At 35.0% G+C, this 23,476-nt stretch overlaps 1 protein-coding gene across 1 annotated transcript in view; it reads left to right on the forward strand.

Moving 5' to 3' along the window:
• Nucleotides 1-23,476, forward strand: part of LOC143386344 (chromodomain-helicase-DNA-binding protein 1-like) — a 162,009-nt gene that overhangs the window by 137,240 nt on the left and 1,293 nt on the right.

Below are 23,476 nucleotides of genomic sequence, written 5' to 3' on the forward strand. Positions count from 1 at the left end.
GTTTAGTTATGCTTTTATGAGAAGAAATCATAAATATTTTGCATAAATTGAGATACACTATGCAATGCACCATGCATTTTTAAAGCTCAGTCTGGACCCTTGTTTCCATTCATTTTCAGGTCTCATATGTCAGATGGTTTCATTTCTCTGTTATTGAGCAGATGTTGACACTCAAAGAAAAAGTACTGTGTGTGGAATAATTATCCTCTGGATACCCTAAAGTACTTTAACTGGATTTAAGAATCTGGCCCTCAGAGCTCAAAAGAACATATACTGGTCTTGTCATAAATTTAAAACTTTACAGAATAAAAAGTGTTAACATTTTTACTTAACAAGAGGATTTTTGGTACTCATCTCTACCAGGTTCCTGGTATCTGATGTACTTTAGAATATTGTCAGACATTCTTCTTCATCTAAGGCAGACAAACGTCTTTAACCTTAAAGATAAATGAAGCTCTATCCACTTCCATGTTTCACTCAAAGGTGTTGGATATTTTTGTCTTCAGTTAAAAAACAAATGCACATTTAAAGGAAGAGGTAGCCTAGACAAAGTAACGCTCACTGAGGTTAGATGAGCAAATTCAAGATTCTTCTCTGCTACCTACCATCAATGTCATCTTGAAGAAGTCACAGTGTTTGTCATAGTTCAAGCTTGTTCACTGTTCTCCAGAGCCCGTTGCTGAATTGAAAATAGGGTAGTTTGTTTGATGTATAAATTGAAAGAGTTCTGGAAAATAACCTACTTAGGTTTTCTGAGTACCATAACCCTTCTGTTCAACAGTGAAAGCTTTAAATATAATATCCTGGGAGTTGCTTTAAACTGCTAAGTTTTTCTTTACTTGTTTTGTAGTAACAGAAGACTAATAACAGTGTTCATGAAAGTTTATGTCCTAAGGATTGGGTTAAAATGTAATTGGCAGTAGGATGTACTCATTAAATGACATTTTGGATTGAATGGAAGATGCAATTTTGCTTTTAAACCAATGGCCCTAGTTCTGTTTATTTAAAAAAAATCAGGATTGTATGTTTAAGCTCTGGAAAAATTGTGTAATACTAGAAAAGTTTACACTATATGCTAGGAATGGGTTCTTGTCTGTTAAAATAATTTCAAGTGACAAGTGAAGACATTTTTAATGACTCTTAAAAGGTAAGAGAAGTCCAAAATAATTTCTGATCTTGTGTCAAGGCAAAGTCCTTCAGAATTTGATTATAGTTAGACATAAAAATATGCATGAATAATTATTAAAAGCAAAGTTTGGGGTATACAGGGTGGCTTTATCTGGTACTGTTGAAATCCACTAGCTTGAGGTAGGATGAATCAAGCAAATTATGGCGGGGAATCAAAACTACAGTGGTAGTTGATACGGAATGTTGTTCTGTCCCAGGGTTTGTTATTTTATCACATGCTGCTCTTATTTCTGAAACCATATTGCTTCATCATTACTCAAAAAGTTGTTCTCCTCTCCATGAAAGTGCCATTATGCTGAATATTTGGATGTCATATATTAAATTTATAGTGCAAAGTTTAAATATGAATTTGGAGTACAAATAAGATGAATAATTTATACCCAAAGAACAAAGAAGTGTTCTTTGGTAATTGTGGTTTCTGAGTATTCAAGTCTTTGATGAAATTTGACTTAGAATTTGTCAAATCTGCACATACATAAGCATAGATTAAATTTTAATTTAGTTTTGATATGCTTTTTAATATCAAAGTTGTAGCATTATAATTGGATTATAACAAACTCAATTTATATGTTGCCAAAGTAGTTGATTCTAGAATTCTAGTTATGATTATTACCATTATAATTACTCTTGAAAGACCTGGCAATCACTAAATATTAAAAGTGCTAATAAGGGAAATTAAATTCTAGAAACTTTAAGCCTACATTTTGAATGAACTATGTCTTTCATGCCTTGTGATCACCTCACACTTGTAAATTCCATGTGTTTTCGTATTTCTTTTCTTCCTCCACAATTCCAATTGTTAATCCTTTTAAAAATGCTTTCTGGAGCTTTTCTGAGGCAGACATGGTTGTGGGTACTGTGGAGCTACATTTTGTCAGCTTCTGTTCCTAATTCACCCCTGTTCCCTCCTGCCCAGGAGCAAGTGGTTCAGGAAGCCAAACCACAGCAATGGCTTTGAAAGATACTGGAAAAGTATCTTGGTTCTCCAAAATAGAATCACTCTTGCCAGCATGAAATCCCCAGAGAAGGTGTGGCTGGTTTGATCAGAGGTATGGATGCCTATAAAGACCTTGAGAATTACTACAAGAAACGTTCCTTGTGCAAAAGATTCTAACACCTGATATCATTTCCAAATGGGATTTGGGCTCCTGGACTTGCAAAATCCTTTTAGGGTTGTTGAACAGATCACTACCATCAGCACTGAGCTGGGTGGAGGTTAAAGTCAACATTGCAGATGCCAAAGACAACTATTTTAATGAATTAATTATCTGTTGTTTAAAGCAAAAAGAAAATGCTTTATTCACTATGCAAATCATTGACATTCTCTCTGTCTCTATGTCTCTGCACATACACCGAAATACATTTATTTCTGAACCATTTGGTGATGATTTATATATCTGTGTCCCTCCCCCCAAGTACTTTGAGGTGCATTTTCTAAGAAAAGAATATCATCTTATTTTAAAGTAGTGCAGTTATAAACTTCAGTAAATTTTACACTGACGCCTTTTATCTAACCTGCCACTTCTATTCCAATTTCATCAGTTGATCCATTAACATCCTTGAAAAGCATTCACCATCCTGTACAGGTTCCAGTCTGGAATTGGGCATTGCACTGAGTACCTCTGACTTTCTTTACTCTGAAACATTTCCACTGTCATTCTTTGCTTTTGCATTAACATTTTTGAAGAATACCAAACCATCAACTGTCATCTTTATAAAAAATAGTATTATTATTCTTATCTTGGGTTTGTCTGATATTTCTTTGGGATGGGATACAACTTTTGCATTGTCATTTTGTATCTTTAGAGTATCATGCCTGAAATCACATGGTATCTATGCATCCACTTCTAGATAACATTGATTTGGCTAGGCCACAGTGCCTGGTTATTCAATCAAATGCTAATATAGGTCTTACTTTAAAGATATTCTATGAATGTTATCAAAATCTGTAATCTTTTGATTTTTAAGAGAGATTATCCCAAATAATTTTGATGGGCTTTATTCAATTAGTTGAAAGCCTGGGTTTCCTTGTAGTAGAGAAATGCTTTATATTTATGTGGCTGGAAACTTCTTCTCATGTGTGAAAGTTCCCTCCCATCCTTCTTGATGGCCTGCCCTATGAATATTAGACTTGCTTATTCAGCCACGATTGTGTAAGCCAACTTCTTGCAATAAATCTGTTAATATATGTCCCCACTGATTGGGCTTTTTTATAATGGAACCATATCTGACAAATTTAAATTCATATTAATTTCCTATTGCTGCTATAACATATTAACATAAATTTAAACAATAAAGTTTATCGTTTAGATTTCTAGGAATCAGAAGTCGAAAATATGTTGCAGGGCTGTATTCCTTCCAAAGCTCTATTTCCTTTCTCTTTACAGCTTGTACAGACTGTCTGTGTTCCTTGGCTTCTGGACCCTCCATAATTCTGATCTCTACTTATTTTGAAAGTCTTCTTTTCTGATTCTTTAACACAGTTGGTTCCCTCTTTCCCTTAAAAAGATTCTTGTAAATATATTGAGTCCATCTAAATTATCCAGCAAAATTTCTCCATCAAAATGTCCTTAATTTAATCTTGTCAGCAAAGTCCCTTTAGGTCTGTAAATTAACAAATTCACAGGAGATGAAGATTAAGTCATTTTTGAGTCAATTAAGTCATTTTTGAGAAGAGGTCAATTTTCTGTGCATCTGGGTTCAATATGTTGGAGAAGCTACTAAATATTCCAAGATTAGGACCACTCCCTTTAGCCAGAGGTGTGAACAATTTCTATGAATATCACTTATGCCAATTTTGATCTCAGATCTAATAGCGTGATTGGTTTTATTATTTTTTTAAGAGAGAGTGAGAGAGGAGAGAGAGAGAGAGAGAATTTTTTGATATTTATTTTTTTTTAGTTCTCGGCGGACACAACATCTTTGTTTGTACGTGGTGCTGAGAATCGAACCCAGGCCGCATGCATGCCGGGCGAGCACGCTACTGCTTGAGCCACATCCCCAGCCCCAACGTGATTGGTTTTAGGATTAGTGTGTATGATGACCATGTAAAAATGTTTAAAATTAGAGATCATAACTTATTATTAATAAAAAGTGTATCTTGTGTGAGTCTTTCCTTTCTCATCATCTAAGTGAGAACATATGTTTGAAGATTTATCCCAATTTTGAAAATCCTGAGCCCATTTCACAACCTCTCTTACTAACTTTTATGTGTGTGTGTGTGTGGTGAAAATAAATCTATTTCAAATTTAATTGAACTATGAAGCTTATCTAGAATGTCTAAGCCAATGTTTGGGTACCTTTAAATTAAATAATAAATTAGAGTTAATATAGCTGGCTTAATGCTATATTAAGAGGAAAGCTAGTTAACAGCATTGCAGGAAATAAGATTTAAACCTAACTGGCAACCAAACGCCGAAGATCCAATAGGCTTTGTTCTAATATGGCACATGCTTAGCCTTGTGGAAGCATACAACAGTAAACTCATTATCCGAAGTACCTTGTCTCCTTGAATGGTACCAGTCCCTAGGTTTGTTAATTTCTTTGCACTTATGGAGCATGTGCACCTATTGCAGATGAAAGCCAAAGTGTGTTTGTCATCTCTACGGAGAGAAGCTAGGTCTTGCACCATTTTTGTGTGATTCTATAAAACAGAGCAAAGACTTACCTGCTAACTCACACCTTTGCAAGTTCAAGTGCATCACACAGAAAAAAAATATTCAAGGCTACCCAACATGCCATATTTTTCTTACCTCTGTTTTCAAGTGTTGCCGTACAATGACAGGTCAGTCCAGGTTGGATATTAACCCATTTTCAAGCATTATATTGTTTTTTGTTTCCAGAAAGATTAGACTAGATTTTAATCTGAAGACTGCTCCAAATTCTGCCCCCCTCCCCAAATTAAGCTCCATGCACCTTGCCCTACCTGTTTCTAGTTGTAACCCTATGACTGGGGATTTGGGGCTGCTACCAGGATGAGTGAAGGCATTAGCATTTTGGGACAATTCCTTCTTAAGTTCCAGACCTCTAAGCCTAGCTCATTATTTACAATTGGATGAATTTAGAATGGGTCACATGTCAGTGACAGTAACTTAAGATGACTTTGCTTCCGAATAAGATGAAGTCTACTTGTAATAGAGTTTTACTTTGTTTTGTTTTTAGCCCTTCACCAAACAAAAGCAACATTAAAAAAATGAAAACAAAAAAACCTGCTTGGCTCTTTCATATCACATACAACTGATGAATTAATCAGAAGAAATGTTCTGGAGCTGCCTGTGTCCTGGTTCTTTGCCACACGCCTGACTGGGCTGATCTCTCATTAGTGTTGATGAGCCCAGGGTGGAAAGGTACTTCTTTTTTTTGTTCCTGAGAGCATTTCTTCTCAGTTATCTTGCACTTTCAATCACCACTAATAGCTATTTTGGCACAAATTCAAAGCAGGCTCAGTTAGGGGCAGAAGAAATATTTTGCATGAACTGGATTATTTTAAGTTTTCAGCCCCATGATGTGGCTTCAGGACAAAATAGATGGCACAGAGAAAGAAAGTTTGCTTCACTGAGAGCCTGCAAGGACATGGTTGCTGCAATGCTATGCCATAGTGTGTCCCATCAGCCAACACAGGCCTCTGTGCTTCTGAGGTCTTTCTTGGAGTCCCTGGAAATGGTGACAGTGATTGCAATGTGTTTGCTGTGTGGCTGATATAATGATCTGGTGTTTGAATACAGTGACTGGAAAAAGAATTAAAAAAAAAAAAGATGTAACATATTAAACTTGGGTGTTTGAGAACTTGGTCCCTGTAGATTTTCTGTTAGTATATTGACAAACATTTATGTTGCCAGTAAATATTCAAATGTCTGAGAATAATGGATTGGGTTTCAACTTTCCTGTATAACTTAACTTGAGTACTCCTCCCAGGGACAGGCATATGGCTGAAATGGACGTATCTGGGATTGGAAGGGATCTGGAGTCAGGCTGGTTCTTACTGGTTTGAGGGCACTGAGCATAACAGAACCCCTGAAACACCCTACAGAAGGGCCCTGTGCCTGGATGCAGTCCAGTATAATAATTAAAAGGATGACTTTTGGAAACCTGGTTTTTAATGTTGAATCCACTAGTTATGAGTATTTAGATGCTATCATTCAATAATTTGAAGTTTAGTTTCATCAGTCAACTGAATGGGGGGAATAATATTAATTACTTTGAGTGTTAAATATGGCGTGTGTGTGTGTGTGTGTGTGTGTGTGTGTGTGTGTGTGTGTGTGTTTGTGTAAAGCATGGTAACTGTGATGGACCAACTTGCTCAATAAATGGAACCTGATATTATTTTCAGATTCAGACAATTACCAAAGTATCTCAATTTCATCCAGGACTTCTTCAGTTTCTTAATGGATTCTTGTCTTTTCTTACTGACAAAATCCTTGATAAAAGTCAAGTTCCCCCAGAAAAGGACATCCTTGATGAAGGCCATGGGTCATCTCAGATTTATAAGGACTTTGGCACTGGCTTCCAGTATGTCCTTTCCTATTTATTATTTGAGTCATTGTCTCCTGTGACTCACCAGGCAGGGACAGCAGAGGTAGTATGAGGACCTTGAGACCTGAATATAAAACTAATTAATCCTTAAATACTTTCTCTGAGACATGTGGAAATGGAATATAAGAAAATAAATTTTGAAGGGGTAACAGAATGTCACTTAAAGTTACTCTTTAGGTTTGGGCATGGAAGAGCCGATTGACAGAAGCTGGTATTTCCCTGCTGTGTTTGATGCCTGGAAAAGTTACAGCTCCCACCAACTGGGTGCTAGCTCCATGTTAGTCTTTCCATGCCTGACAGTATTATTCTAAACATACAAAAATGTCCAGCTTTCTCCTGACACTTTAAGTGTCTCTTTCTTGTATCAGGAATTATTAGGTTTATGCATTTGAATTTCCATGACTCTCCATCCTGCTGCCTCTGCTCTCCTTTCCCACCACCACTTTGGTCTTCATCTTACTCTCAGCTCTTGGTCCAGAAATACTTAATGTGCTAACAGTTTTGACTCCTCCTTATTGGGTGATTGTACACGTTCTCCCAAAGACCTGAACCTTCTCCTGCAGGTCTCAGTTTTGTTCATCTATCTGGCTACAGGTGTCTTCTGTCTTGACCAGTAATGCTCCATCCCAACCCATCAGAACCAACCCCGGCTCTAACCCCTGGCCAGTCAGGCCAGCCCTGATACTGAAGAAAAGCTGAGAATAAAATGCAAAAACAGCCCAAAATTAGTTGATGGGGCATAAATAACAAGCAACATGGTATATTTTAATGGAAACATTGTACTTTACCTCTTTTCTATGTCATTCAAACAAAAAATGGTTTATTACTAAACTAAATCACTCAATGTCTGATGTGTTAAGTGTTGACTCACCTTTGGGTTTTAACAAATGTTTTAATATCCTTCCCCTTGGAGTGAATGCAGGACTGTGGCAGTAAGCATATTCATGTTGTTGGATAGCCATCGCCTACATCCATCTCCAAAAGTCATGTGGACCTACTCCTACCATCAATACTGAATCTTGCTCCCCTCCCAAGGCCCAGGAAAGAACATTGTATTTTATGTTTTGATAAATCTGATTATTGGGAATCTGAGATATGTGAAATCCTACAAAATCGTCCTTCTCTGGACACCATCGTTTCAATAGGTGCAGTTCACCCTTACTCCTGGGTGTACCAGGTCCACTGCCAACTCTGTCATGTCTCAACTGGACTCTGAGTGACAGTCAGTGGTGATGGTGCACATGAGCTGTCTTTCCATGTCAGTGGGCACCTCTGGTCCCAGGATCTAGAATCTTGGGTTCCACCAAGCCTATAGGTTTCCTCCTCCTTCAGGTCCTTGCAGGCCAGTGTGTACCAAAGCCCTGTGCCTGGTGGTTTCTGTAGCAATTTGGAGGATGTGTCCTGAGCAGGTGGCAGGGGCCATCTGAGTAGCATAGAGGACTCTGGATTTGTGTGGCCAGGTATTGTGGTCATGGGTCATGATAGACTACTAGTACACTGTGCACTTCAAAAGTAGTTCAAATGGATGTTTGGTGTACATTACCACAATTTAAACATTGGGGAGATTGCTGATTTACTCGAGTTCGGATTGTTTGTGTTGTGATAGAAGAATACAAGAGACTGGGTAATTTATAAAACAGATTTTATTTCTCAAATTCTGGAGGCTAGAAGTTAAAGATCAGGGGCCAGCTTCTGAGGACACTCTTGCTGTGTCGTCCTGGGGCTGAAGGTAAAACAGGGACAAAGCCTGCTTAAGTTCCTACCTGCTAACACATCATCTGGAACAGAAAAAATAGAATGATATCCTGTGCCCCCACAACATCCAAACCATCTTGGGAAGACTCAATTTCTGCAAGATTTCCAGTTCTAGAAAGGCTTCTTTGTGACATTGGACAAGTCTCTGTACCTCAGTTTCCTCATCTGGGAATCCTTACAGCATCTCCTTTATAGGGTTATTGCTTGTATGAAATGAGATGGTTTTAAAAAGCTTAAAACAGTACCTGACAGTGTTATTTATTTTTATCAAAATTCAAAACTTGTTTCCTTAAGTTGGAATTAAAATATCCAGAAACTCCCCCATTGAGCTCCATCAGGAGCTTCACATTTGGCCTCTGTGGCCACTCTGTAAGAGGGTGTGGGGCTGCTGTGGCAATACATGTCTTCTCTGTTTGAGTTCACGAAAGGAAGAGGGCAGAGAAGGGAACATTTTTGGTGTCTCAGCATTGGCATCTATCAACTCTTATAACTTCAAGCAGCCCAGTGAAGTTGTGCCTTAATTTCCTAATTTTATAAGTGAAATAACCAAAAGAGAATTTTGGCTTTGATCCCAGCTCATTTTGATCCTCAGACTCAATCTTTATGTATGACTTTTGGCTAGCATTTTGACTACTGGCCAAAATAGAATAAATGAGACAAACTTACTATTGGCTTGCATCTTTGGTAGTGTTTCCCTTTAAATTAGAGATTTCCTACCAGCCAGAGTACTATTGTAGGCATTTCTAGTTATCTTAGTCTAAATTAACAATTCATCCCTTTTTATGATTTATCACTACTTTTAAGTGATATTTTGAAAAAAATTCAACGTCATCTTTGGAGCTTTCTTGAACCCCTTCCAATTGAAAACTTTTTTTTAAAGAGACAAAATCATATATTAGGCATTTCCTGTGGAAGGAAATAAGAATAGACCTAGGTGAGATGCCCCAGTGCAATTTGGAGCTTCACCATAATTGAAGGAAAATTAAACATTAAATTTATTTTAAAAATTGGTTCTAAATTTAATTATACTAATAATGAACCCATTGTAATTTGGAAGGCAATTTATATAAATTGATGATATAGCTTGAGAATCCATCTGAATCTGAAAATTGTTAAGCTTTTGCATGAGACTACAAGTGGAAAATTCTACACCATGAAACTTTGTTTAATCTACAAAATTATAAATAATTAAGTGAATAAAGTTACATTCAGGCTGTGCATGTAAAGTGTGTGTGATACAGATATTAATTTTGTGTTTAGACCTGAGTCCCATCCCCAAGATATCTTGTTACTAATATGCAAATATTCTACAATTTGAACAAAATCCAAAATCTGAAACACATCTGATCTCAATTATTTTGGATAAGGGATGCTCCACTTTAAATTGACAGACATATAACTTTGTAACTGTGAATTGAAAGACCCTTGGTTTTTCCAGGAGTACACCTCTAATTTTAATTTTTGTGTGTGTATGTGTATTATGTGTGTGTGTGTGTGTGTGTGTTTTCAAGCCACCAAGGATGAGATCCACTTCCATGAGCTTCCTATATTCACCATTTGTAAATCACTTGTATCTTAAATGCCTTTCTTTCCCACTTGGAAGAGTGGAAGGAGCTTGTAATGTGGGAGACTGAGTGCTTTTAGAAGGCAGAGGCATAGAGATAAGAGAATTGAAAGATCTGGAAACTAGATTTGTCCTAATACATAACACTGCTTCTGGTCAATCTAATGAACAGGACCTATATTTCCCAGAAAATGCAGACAATAATTGGTGGTGGAATGACTTATTGGATATTCCTATGCACCTATGTAGTGGAAATACAAATACCTATCACTGCTATTAATTCATGAGCAGTCGCTGGCCTGAAAGTGTCTCACCATTGTACTTACCTTGTTGCATGGGAAAAAAAAGACGACGGCTTAGGCACATAACTTCTTATAATGAAATTCTTACTTGACAAACTTTTCCTATTGTGAACGTTTGGATTGAATGGCTTTAAAGATGACTGTAGATTTGTAAGAACAAAATAACAAAGTACCTCATTATGTTTGCAATATTTATTTCCAATGGTAAAATAAAGAACATTTCATACCAAAACCTTAAGAGGAGTTTTGCTTCATAATATATACATACACAGAGAAATGTTCTATTTTGATCCTAAAATGAATTCTCATATTTGTTCCTCATGAAAAATGAGACATTTTTCAAGAAGGCAACCCTTCAATCAAAAATTTCAGCGTACTGTATACTTAGGCCCTGCTGAGGGAGGGTTGGGTAACTAGTTAGTTATTTCTATGTGGGTCTAACTTGAAACCTGTGTAATAAGCTCAAGTCTGCAAAAAGGGATTTTTTTTGTTTTTGTTGTTTGTTTGCTGTTGTTTTTTTTTAGCTTAGGATAAAATTATATATATCATTTAAAATACACCTTAAATGTCATGAAAGATGTCATGAAAGCTAGGCAAACACCTTAACACTCTACCACTGAGTTACAATCCTAACCCTCAATAATAATATTCTTATATCTCTATGTGTTTAATATTAAAAGTAAAGAACCAATAAATATTAAAAGTGAGAACCAAAACTTCTTCACAGTTAATAAGCTCGTAGGCTTTATTTTATCAATAAGACCATATTTAGTGTGTATGTGTTATTTCAAATGATGCCCAATATCAATGGGAGCTGTGGCCAGTGTGACTAAATTGCCTGTGAGTTCCAAGCCACGGAAGCAAGGTTCTTTTAACAAGCTGATCTGTCATCCAATTAGTGTTTGTTTTGACAGCTACAGACAATGTTAATGTCAAGTATAACATTGAAATGTTCTATTTTGATCCTAAAATGAATTCTCATATTTGTTCCTCATGAAAAATGAGACATACAAGAAGGCAGCCCTTCAATAAAAAATTTCAGTGTGCTGCATACTTAGGCCCTGCTGAGGGAGGGTGGGGTAACTCTTTAGTTATTTCTGTGTGAGTCTAACTTGGAACCTGTGTAATACACTAAAGTCTGCAAAAAATTTTTTTTTTCTGTTGTTGTTTTTTGTTTGTTTTTAGCTGAGGATAAAATAATAAATGCCACACATATTTTTCCCTTTTATAATAATTTTAAGTTATATTTCATACAATGGAAACTAGCTCATTTTATTCTGGTTTGAGAAAATTTCTTTGAAAAAACGTCATCATTATGGCTAAAAATGACAACCCTATCATATTTAGTAAATGGAAAGTACTTTTAAATATTGAAATGGATGTGTTGGCAATAAATACTCTTTTAATTTATTTAACTCAGCCTGTACATTGGTTCAGTTAAGATCCATTTATCACAAATATATTCTGCTCTGGGACTCAGACCAAAAGCTTTGGGGAAATTAAAAAAAAAGGAAGACAATCATACAAAAATGGGTGGGTCACAAACTTTCAGACCAGGCAGTAACATTCCCAGAATTCTAGATCAGATTAAAGAGATTCCCACAAGCGCCCTGCATGACCGCCATTAGTCTATGTAAGAACATGTGTTCAGTCACCATCCAATGCCCTTTCAGCTCAAGGAGGGTGGATGGAAGTTCTGAGGATATGCATGCACCCTGAAATTTTTAATTCTTTTTTTTATTGTGCCCAATCAAGAACAGACAAAAGCAGTAGTTGCATACTTAGGACTTCCTAATTTATTCAGGATCTAGAATATAACTATCAATTTTTCATGCAATAGCAAACTCCTGGCTTTCTCTAATACAGATTTGATCACTAGAAAATTACTTGTTGGATAACAAAATCATTTTAATCTTGCATTTTAATTTATTTCAAATATTCGTGTAAGTCTACACTAAAAATAAGTCGTACCTTATTTACTATAAGAATGAGGCTGTAGATTTCCACATAAGATGCTCTTTTAAAAATTTTGCTTTTCTTGAGAACTTTGTGTTTTCCACTTTCCATTAAGGAGAAATGCATAACTGGTTGCTTATGTGTGGGCTCAGGTTAACAGGAAATACGTAGAAAAGTTAAAAGTAGATGCTTAAGTGATTTAAAAGACACATTTAGCAGTTTTTACCTTTAGATACATTCTATGTTATAATACTATTTCATCACGTGCATTTTTTTTACAAACAGGCTATATATGTAGTTTCTGATAACTTTATATACATGAGTATGTTTTCATATGAATTAACTCTGAAACTTAGAAATAGGTAAGATGCAAATATAAATATGCAAACTAAAGTAAAGTCTAATGTAGGAAAAGTTCAGTGCTGAGCAGGGCATTGGACAAGAAAGCAACTGGAGGCTTCAATACTATACATCTAAGTATGTCTCAATTACAAATCAAGCTAATAAGCATGTATGTGCATGTGTAGATATGCATATATAGACACATATCTAATCTTCTACCTGTACAGATATACATTCATATCAGTAAAACACAGGTATGTTGTATCTTTCTCTCTTTTTTGCCTCTCTCCAGGGCAGGGTTCTTCTCTCTCTGTGTAGTTGTGGCCCTGCCTTCAAGAACATCATTCTCTATGGTGGCCCAGCTTTGCCTGCTCTTGCTCAGATCTGATGAAATGGTCCTTTCCTCATAGCTTGAGCTCAGTAAATTCCTGCCTCCCTGGCCCATTTCACAGCTTTGCACCTAGGACAAGGCAGTCTTTGCATTTATAAGACTTCAGAGAAATGAACTGTACTCATTCGTTTTGTCTCCAGTCTCAAGGTGCTTCTAGAACTGAGAGAAGCAGACAGTGTTGCTCTCATTATTTAACAGAATTAAAAGCAATACATCTATGTAGACTTTGCATATATTAAACTCTCCCAAAGCTTTTAACTGCTCATGCCCCAAGTATGTTCTAAATGAGTGGAAAATAAGGCCCAATATCTGCAAACATACACTAGGAATACAGATTTGGGGTTGATGAACAATCTGACTCCTTACATTTCAGCAAAGGCACATATCCCACCAAAGAAGACATGAGGTTTGGAAGATATTTTCTTCTGGATAAACCCTACTAAACAAAACTCCTTTGTTTCATTCCTTTAAGAACACAAAAGACAGCCTGTCCTTGATTAATGTAGAGAGTGTCTGTTTGGTTAAGGCATAAGAAAATCTCCTTCCATCAAAACAAATGTTGTTTGGAGCAAGCTGTCCACCAGATCTATCATCCATACCCAAGGGAAATGGCCATTTCCAATAAAATACTCCTTTCAGAATGAAATCTACACTCACTAAACCACGTGAGCACCCAGCAGCTGCTGCCCAGTGCTGTTGTCTCCTGCAGCAGCCTGGCCAGACCAGGCAAATCACACACATTCTAATTACTTTGGTCATCATTGCTAGTATTTCATTCATTAAAGATATATTTACAAAGTAGAAAAACTAACCACCCTGGTGCTGTGAGACCAGGATGCGTTCTCTGTGAGGACAAACCTGTACTCCAAAATACTCTGCTGACAGGAGCCTGACATGCATAATTTGGATCCATCTCCATTAAATACCTCTCCACTCAGTTTCATAATGTAATTAACATTGCAGGTCTCATGGCTCTTTTTAAGAGAATTAGAAGCCATGAGTCATTTGGGCATCATCAGAACAAGCTCTCCTAATGTAAAATGACTCAATCTCAGAGATTGCTATCTGGCAGCATTCCAAGGTACACAGATCTGAAAGCCAGCACTTAATCTGATTTAGGACCTCTTAAAATATTCTTCAAACTTGACTCACATTGTTCTGGTAAAAAAGATTGGGAATTATTTTAGGAACCAATCCAGGTCTGAGCTGTCGTAGCTTTCTTATTGATTCCTATTAAGTAATTTCATTTAATTTGGAAACCTATGGACAAAGAAGCCCCGGAAGAATTATGACTATGTCAAGTAAAATAAGACTTAGTATGTGGAACAAAGATAATATAAAAATAGAAATCTTTATTGAATAGATACGCTGTTTTTCTATTCCAGAGTTCTTAATGTCAGAATTTAGTCTATTAATTTATATAGGATATTTTCAGGGCTTAGTTTTTATTGGTGTATTATAATTATACATAGTAGTGAGATGTCTTATTACATATTTGTATGTGCACAGAATATAACAGTAGGATTTGGTGAATTTTATTCCACAGTACCTCCTTCTTCTGTCCCTTTTTCCCTTCCTGTGCTACTATTCCTATACTATATATGTATTCCTTCTAGTTTTGTGAGATTCCTTCCTTTTTCCCCTTTATTCTCTCTAGTTTCCATATATGAGAGAAAGCATACAACCCTTGACTTTCTGGGTTTGTGCTGGGAGCCATCAGTCAAGTAGGTATGACAAATTCCTTGCCAGCTTACTCCCATGCTGTCTAGTGGAAGGACTTCTGAAAGGTGACCTTGCTCAAGGACCAGGGCAGGATCCGTGTTTAGGGTGTTCCCCCTTTAGAATAGGGCGGTTTAGCATAATAGGAGATTAGGGTGTTCCCCCTTTAGAATAGGGCAGTTTAGCATAATAGGAGATTAGGGTGTTCCCCCTTTAGAATAGGGCGTATCCTTCTGCTGAGTTCCTCTTGAGTGCTTAGGGTCAGACAGTATATTTTGGGAGACAGAAGCCCATGCGGAGTGGATTTGGGCAGAGAACGTGGATTCCCCCAGAGCGTGTTTGTAGACGGCCGGTGTGAGTTCGGGAATAAAGAATTGCTGTTTGAATCTACAAGCTGTGTGGAGACTCGTGATTTGTGCCAAGCCAGAGACTGCGGCAGGTTTGGCTTATTTTGATTAACATAACGCTGTCAAGAGACGCTCATTTTCCTGCAAATGACAATTTCATTCTTCTTTATGGCTGAATAAAACTCCATTATGTATATATTCCACATTTTCCTTATGCATCCATTCCTTGATGGACTCCTAGGCTGGTTCCATAGCTTGGCTATTGTTAATTGTGCTGCTAAAAACACAGGTATGCATGTGTCACTATAGTATGGCAACTTTAATTCTTTAAGAATAAATACCAAGGAGTAGTATAGCTGGGTTGTTTTGGGGTTCCATTCCTAGGCTTTTCAGTAATCTCCATACCAAATTCCATAGTGATTGTATTAGTTTAAAATTCTACCACCAGCATCAAAGTTTTTCTTTTTCTTCAACCTTTATCATTCTTTGTGTTATTGATGGCTGCCACTCTAACCAGAGATGAAATTTCAGTGTAGTTTTTATTTATATTTTCTCAAGCACTAAAAATGTTGATTATTTTCATTTATTTATTAACCATTAGTGTTTCTTCTTGAAAATTATCCACTTTTTATATGCCCATTTAGTTTTTGGGTTGTTTTTGTGGTATGAAAGGTTTTTTTAGTTATTTATATAGTCCGGATATTATTCTTCTGTTGAAAGAGCAGCTGGAAAAAATTTCCCCTCATTCTATTGGTTCTCTTTTCAAATTCCTAATTGTATCCTGTTGTACAGAAGTTTTAATGTGATTTCATCCCACTTATTAATTCATAGTATTATTTCCTAAGTTTAGAAGACCTATTGAGAAAGTCCTTGCCTAAATATTGAAATGTTGACCCTACATTTTCTTTTACAAGTTGCAAAGCATCCAGTCTAATTCTCAGGTCTTTCATCCATTTTTGATTTTACTTTTGTGCAATGTAAAAGGGGTCTAGTCTCATTCTTCCACATGTTGTATCCATTTTTCTCAGCACCATTTGCTAAAAGGGCTATCATTTTTCCATTGTATGTTTTTAGTATCTTTTTTTGAAAATCAGATGACTATATCTATGTGTGTTGTCTCTTTATGTCTTCTACTCTTTTACACTGGTCTATGCATCTTGTTGTGCCAGTGCCATGAAGTTTTTGTTACTATACCTCTGTAGTATAATTTGAAGTCAGGTATTGGAATACCTTCAACATTGCTTTTTATTTTGCCTAGAATTGCTTTGATTATTCAGGGTTTTTTATTCTTTCGTATGAATATAAGGATTTTATTTTTCTAATTCTGGGAAGAATGTCATTAGTGTTTTGATGAAGACTGCATTGAATCTGTAAATTGCTTTTGGTAATAAGGCCATATAACAATTTTAATTCTTCTTACCTGTGCACACACAGATCTTTCCTTCTTTTTGTATCTTCTTAAATTTCTTTCTTCTGTCTTCTGTAATTTTCATTGTAGAAGTCTTTCTTTTTCGTTAGATTTATTCCTAAGCATTTTAATTATTGAGGTTATTATGAATGGAATTGTTTTCCTGATTTTTTAAAGAATATTATTGGTATAAAAGGAAGATATTAGTTTTTTACATTGATTTTTGTTTCCTACTTCATTGCTGAAATTGTATATTAGCTTTAGAAGTCTTCTGTTGGAGTTTTTTGACTCTTCTCAATATAGAATCATATATCTGCAAGTAGTGATAATTTGAATTCATCCTTTCCTGTTTATATTCCTTTCATTTTCTTCTCTTGCTTAATTGCTCTGGCTAAAATTTCAATCATTACAGTGAATAGGAATGATGAGAGTGGATATCTTGTCTTCTTTCTATTTTCACAAAAAGCAATTTCAGTTTTTTCATTATATATGATATGTAGAACATTTTTAATGGTGGTTTATAAACACAGAATATAAAATTTTAACAGGTGTAATTATAGTGTTTTAAGAGCTTAGTAAAGTCATCCCAACAATAGTGTAAACTGTCAATGTGAAAAGTAAGTGTAAGATATAAGAAATTTCTTTTAACACTTAAATATTGACAGTTTGTTAATGTGTCTTTTTGCTTTGGGTCACATCATCTCCTTAATTTCTCTCCAAACTGAGGAAACAACGTGGCCACAGGATGGCTCAAAATTAATTTTGTTATATCAGGGCATGGGCTAAAATGTATAAAACACTCAGTCAGGGGCCCAGGATACTCACAATGACCAAATATCCAAGTTCCATTAGGAAATGGTGAAGGAACTCTAGATTTCTCTATCGGCATTAACAGTCCCTTTCTTTCTCATTAAACTTCCTAGTATAAATTTATAAATGCATTTCTTTGCATATCAACTTCTGTTTTTATGTTGACAAGAGTTTTATAATTTCAGAGCCAAGTCTTTAGGACCCCCTCATATAGATTTATCTCCTGGATTCCATGGACTCACTTTTGACACCCGCTGTTTTTCCTCATGGGAGACTTTTGTTACCAGGCTGTAGAAAAAAACTTGTGTCACAGAAAAACTCTATTTACTAGATATTCATAAGGAAGAGGTACCATAACAACTGTCCCCAAATGTCTTCCTTCACTACATTTAGAAATGTATTGAGAAAATAGAAACAGTTAACCATTCCAAACTATTAAGTACTTTTCCACTGGCTTGTGGGAAATAACCTCAAAGACCTGAGTCAATATCAAAAGAAATATATTTTGGGGGAAAGTGAATACCTTTGTAAAATGTAATTGACATTTTTGTTTTGGTGAATTTTCTGAAAAATTATGTCTGGTTGTCAAAATTTGTTTGATTGTTTAATCCTTACGTTGAACAACAAAAATTGTCATGTTTTTGCTTTCTGTTTATATACATTATTAACTGGGACTAGATATTCAACATATGAAATGGAAATATATACATTAAAAATTGTCATGATGATAATTCACATTAAAACTGAACACTGATATGGTGCTAATTTCCAGTTGATGGCAGAATCATTTAAAATCACAAGTGAAATTATTTTTAAGATGATTTATTTGGCCACTATAAATTACACACACATGCATGCACACACACACACACACACACACACACATATCAACTTTTAGCTGGAAGGGAACTTATAAGGTTAATATAAAACAATCTACTTTAAGATATTGAGATTAAAGACTTAAGTGACTTGACCAAATCATTTTGTGTACCAGCTCTTAGAAAAAACTCAGAACTTCCTGACTTATTTTTATGGCTCCTTATTCTTTATCTGGCTTTTTATATTCTCTTTAACAGATAATAATATATAAAACCAACAATCATTTTTGGAATTAACATTAATCTAAAGGCATAACAAGTCACTAGGTAGAGTGGAGATTTTCAAAAGATCTTTTAGTACTTCTAGAAACATACTTGACCCTTAGGAGTTAATCTTCAAGTTCTGGCTCAAGATGGTCTAGGATGATACCACAGAATCTCTATTTTTAATCAGTGGCCAGAGCACACAAAGTTCCTAGTGTTCCGTTCATTAGGAAAATGGAGTGTATATATAGAGGGTGTAGGTAAACATTTCTGTATATAAATCAAGTTCTGTTACTAATGAGGTCATGGATACAATTCAATTATATTGAAAAGAAATGTGTTGCACTTTAAAAGTGTTGATTAACCAAATAAACATGATTTATTAAATAGGTTCACAACTGTCTCACACTACTTCTAAGTGTTGTCTGAATTTATAACCTGTATAACGATCTCTGAAGGTAGTCAAGGATAAATGATTCTTAAACATGCTCAAGCTAGCTGTCCGCAGTGCTGAAAATGACTCTATAGGGATGTATTGTCTTCTCCTATGCCCTACTCCTTCTCCTTTGATTTCAAAGCAAAAGTCCAGAATTTATCTATAGACTAGGTTACTGCTAAATATAAAATTGAAGCTAGACAAAATAATAAAATTGAGTCTTGGATCTCGGTTACTGGGTACTTGATCATTGTCTAGTAATAGTGTTGACTGTGTGTAAGAAAAGGAGGTTGGATGTATAAATTTGTCTCCCTGCAGGGTGGGTTTAGATTTTAATATAGCAAGACCCTGAGAGGAGCCATGAGAAAGAGTCCTGGAAATCTTGAGAAACAGCCAGAATGTGATCAGAAACTGTGCATTTCCTAGCAGAATATTTCAAGAATCCTTAGGGGTTTTATGATGGGAGCAATGACATTTCCAAAAAACTCACAGTTATAAAACCAGGATGGTAGATCTATGGCCTAGAACATTTTTATTCTGCATAAATGCTTTGCTCTCTCTCTTCTTTCTCATTTTCTCTTTATTAATCTTCTCTTTATTAATCTTACTATTATACTCATTATTGAGAAAGGGCTATTGAAGTCTACATTGCTTTATGTCTCCCTTGTGTTGCATTGATGTTTTCTTTACATAATTCGAAATGCTGGTTTGTGGCATGTATTTGCTCGTTACCCTTCTTTTTTCTGTTTTTGTTTTTCTTGGTAGTGGAAATTGAAGCAATGAGTGTTTAACAACTGAGGGACATCTCTAGAAGTTTTTATTATTGTTATTATTTTTATTTTGAGACAGGACTTTGCTAAGCTTTGTAGGTCCTCCATTAGTTGCTGAGGCTGGCCTTGAACTTCTGATCCTCTTGCCTCAACCTCTGAAGTCACTGGGATTTCAGGCATGCACCACTGTGCCCAGATACATGCTAATAACTTATATTTTCTTGGCAATTGACAATATTTTAAGTCCTTTTGACCCTTATACTAGTTTTTGACTTAAGGTCTATTTTGTGTGACAGTGTACCCACCCCCCATCTCTCCTTTATTTCCACATGCATGTTACAAGAACTTCTTTCATCCTTTGTTTGTTTGTTTATTTGTTGTGGTGGTGGTTTTAAGACATTTTTAGTTGTAGGTGGGCACAATTCTTCTATTTTATTTATTTATGTGGTGCTGAGGATCCAACCCAGTGCCTCACACATGGGAGACAAGTGCTCTACCATGAGCCACAACTTGAGTCCTTCTTCCATCCTTTATCTTTCAAACTACTTGTGACTTTGGATCTCAATTGTGTCTGCTATAGATAGCATATTATTGGATTATGCTTTCAAAGATTCCACTCTGTTAATCTCTGTATTTTAATTAAGTTGAATCTATTTATGTGCTAAAAATAAGGGATGAGGAAGATTTACTTTGTCCTTTTGTAAAAGAGTAAAGGTCCCTTATCTGAAAAGTTTGGGAGTAGAGGTGTTTTGAATTTTGATTTTTTTCTTTCGGATTTTGGAATATTTTCATATACATAATGAGACATCTTGGGAATGGAACCTAAGTCTAAACATGAAATTATTTATGTATCATATACTCTTTTCCCCCCAAATAGCCTCAAGGTAATTGTATATGGTACTTCAATAATTTCATTTGTAGAACAAAATTTTGTGGTGTGGAATTTTCCACTTGGGCATTATGTTGGCACTCAAAAAGTTTTAGTTTTTGGACCACTTTGAACTTTGGACTTTTGGATTACAGATGCCCAACCTGTACTTATTTTTCATTTAAGTCTTGTTTCTTCCTCAGTTTCTCCATACCTGCCTTCTTTTTTCTTTACTTTTTTTAGGTTAGCATTTTGACTCCTCTTTCTGTATATATATTTTAGTTATTATCTTGGTAGTTTTCTGGGAATAATGATTAACATCCTAAATTTATAACAATCTAGCTTGAAATAATATAACTTGTCTTCAATAGCATGTAAAAGTTGTGCTATATATATTTTATTTTTATAAAAAATAAAAAAAACTTGATATAACAAAAAAATCAAAATTGCAAGTATTTCTCTATACAGCATTTACTTGGTTATTGTTATCTTTTGTTTTCTAGAGTTCTGATAATTTTTATCTGATAATTTCTTCTTGTTTTTGAAATAGTATGTGCCATGATAGGAATTTGAAATTACCTATTTCATTATTTTGCCAACATCTTTTCTTTTCCTATATATATTTTTCTTTTTCTCTAATAGATAATTAAAATGACTAATATAAAACTGAAAAATCTCTGGAAATTTTTATTATGCATATAAAAAAATCTCCAAGATACAAAACTTAACAAATATTTCTTAGATTTGACATCAAAACATCGACCACAGTAAGTAAGTTGGGCTTCACCAAATGAGAAAAAAACATTTTATTTTCCCATGGAAGACTGTGTTATAGGGTGAGAAGTCAACCTACAAACTTGGAGAGAATATTTGCAAATCATATCCATCTAAGGACCAGTTTGTAGAATGTATTGAAAACAAAGCTCAATACTAAAAATACAAAGAATATAATTGGAAAGAGGCTAAAAGCATGAAGGACATTTCATTGAAAGGATATGTGCCTGCAAGTAAGCACATGAAAAGATGTTCAGCACCACATTGCCATTAGGGAAATGCAAATTCAAACCACACAGCCAATAGAATATCTAAAAAATACTGTTACAACAAATCCTGAAAGACTGTGGAAACATTAGTCCTCACACATTATCATAAAATGGCCAAACTATAAAATGTAAAATTTTCAAATTTGTTGTGAAATGCTAGATTCATCTTGGAAAATAGATGGAAGTCTCATATAAGATTTGTATGTAATTATTTTACATCACGCATTTGTACTCATGGTATCTGTTGCACAGGAAACTTTTATATGAAACCTAGACAAGAATTTTCATACTAGCTATGTGTAATAACTCTAAACTATAAATACCCCATATTTCTTTCAATAGCCAAATGTATAAACAAACTGTGGTACATTAATACCATAATGAGGTAATACTCAATAATGAAAAACAAAACAAAACAAATCACTAAAATATGTAATAGATTGCATGAATTATTGGGAAAATACATGTAGGAAACATCCAGTTTATGGGTTAAAGTATTATTTAACTCTATCACATTTTCAATGACAATGTTTTCAAAATGGAGAGAAGAGCAGATGTTGCCAGAGATTGGGGTTGGGAATTGTAGGCCGAGGAAAGGTGGGTATTGTTAAAAAGGTAACTTGAGGAGTCCTTGGGTGTAAGGGACCTGTCTTCTATTGTCTTGGTTCTGCTGGTAAATGCTCACAAATGAGTACAAGTAGGAGTGGGTAAATCTGAAATCTGATTAAGATTAGTAGATTCTGTCAAAGTCAATGTCCTATGAGGTACTATCATAGAAATAAACTGGAAAATTTTGGCATAGATTTTCCTGTATTGCTTCTTATAACTGCATGTGAATCTACAGTTGTTTCACTAACATTTAAATGAAAAAATATTTTTAAATTGGCAAATTGGCAAAATACTTGAAGAAAAATTTCATCAAAGAAAAACTAGAGGGGCTGGGGATGTGGCTCAAGCGGTAGCACACTTGCCTGGCATGCACGGGGCACTGGGTTGGATCCTCAGCACCACATAAAAATAAAATAAAGATGTTGTGTCTGCTGAGAACTAAAAAATAAATATTAAAAAAACTAGGAATGCAAATATAATAATATCATGAAAAATGCTCTGCTTAACTTATCATTTGAGGAATACAAACTAAAACTTCAATGAGATACAACTATGCCATAACTAGAGTGGAATTGCAAATACCACAAAATGTTGATTTTAAAATTTAATGAGTTCTTTCAATTTATCTATATCTTTAAACTTTCTTATAATAAATAGTTGGGTAAAATAACCAAATACTTAAGTATTTTTTTTTTACATATTTTTTAGTTGTTAACGAACCTTTATTTTATTTATTTATATGCGGTGTTGAGAATTAACCCCAGGGCCTCACACATGCTAGGCAAGCACTCTAACACTGAGCCACAATCCTAGCCCAGTATTCTTTCAATTCATCTGTATTTTTGAATGTTCTTAGATCAAAATGTAGGTGGAACAGAATCTAACAGGCATGCTCCCACCAATACTAATTGGTAGTGTGTCAGGTGATTGTGTTTAAGACACATGTATCCCTAAACATATTTGATGAATTGTAGAGATGCTTCCATTTGTGAAATGGAGCATTTTTTAATTTTTACAAACTTTTTGATATCACCCAATATTTTGTGCAAAGCTATTACTTAAAACATTAAGAAGTTATTATTGCTACTGAATGTCCATAGTTTCAGATAAATTATGAAAAGAAAGATGATTATGGTAGTCGCAAATGATGTGAAGGCCTACTGGATGAAATTTCAAAATGTTCTACTTGATTTTAATTTTATGTTTCAGAGTTTCTGGTTTATATAATTTAACTGAAGGCAAATATGATACCTGGAACAAGTATTTTGTGGATTACTATTTAATTTTTTTTATCTTTTAAAGTCATTGTCCAATACAAAAGAAATCTATCATGTAATTATAAAAAAATGCCCAA

This window comes from Callospermophilus lateralis, unplaced genomic scaffold, assembly GCF_048772815.1.
Source record: "Callospermophilus lateralis isolate mCalLat2 unplaced genomic scaffold, mCalLat2.hap1 Scaffold_109, whole genome shotgun sequence".
In the NCBI taxonomy this organism is placed as follows: domain Eukaryota; kingdom Metazoa; phylum Chordata; class Mammalia; order Rodentia; family Sciuridae; genus Callospermophilus; species Callospermophilus lateralis.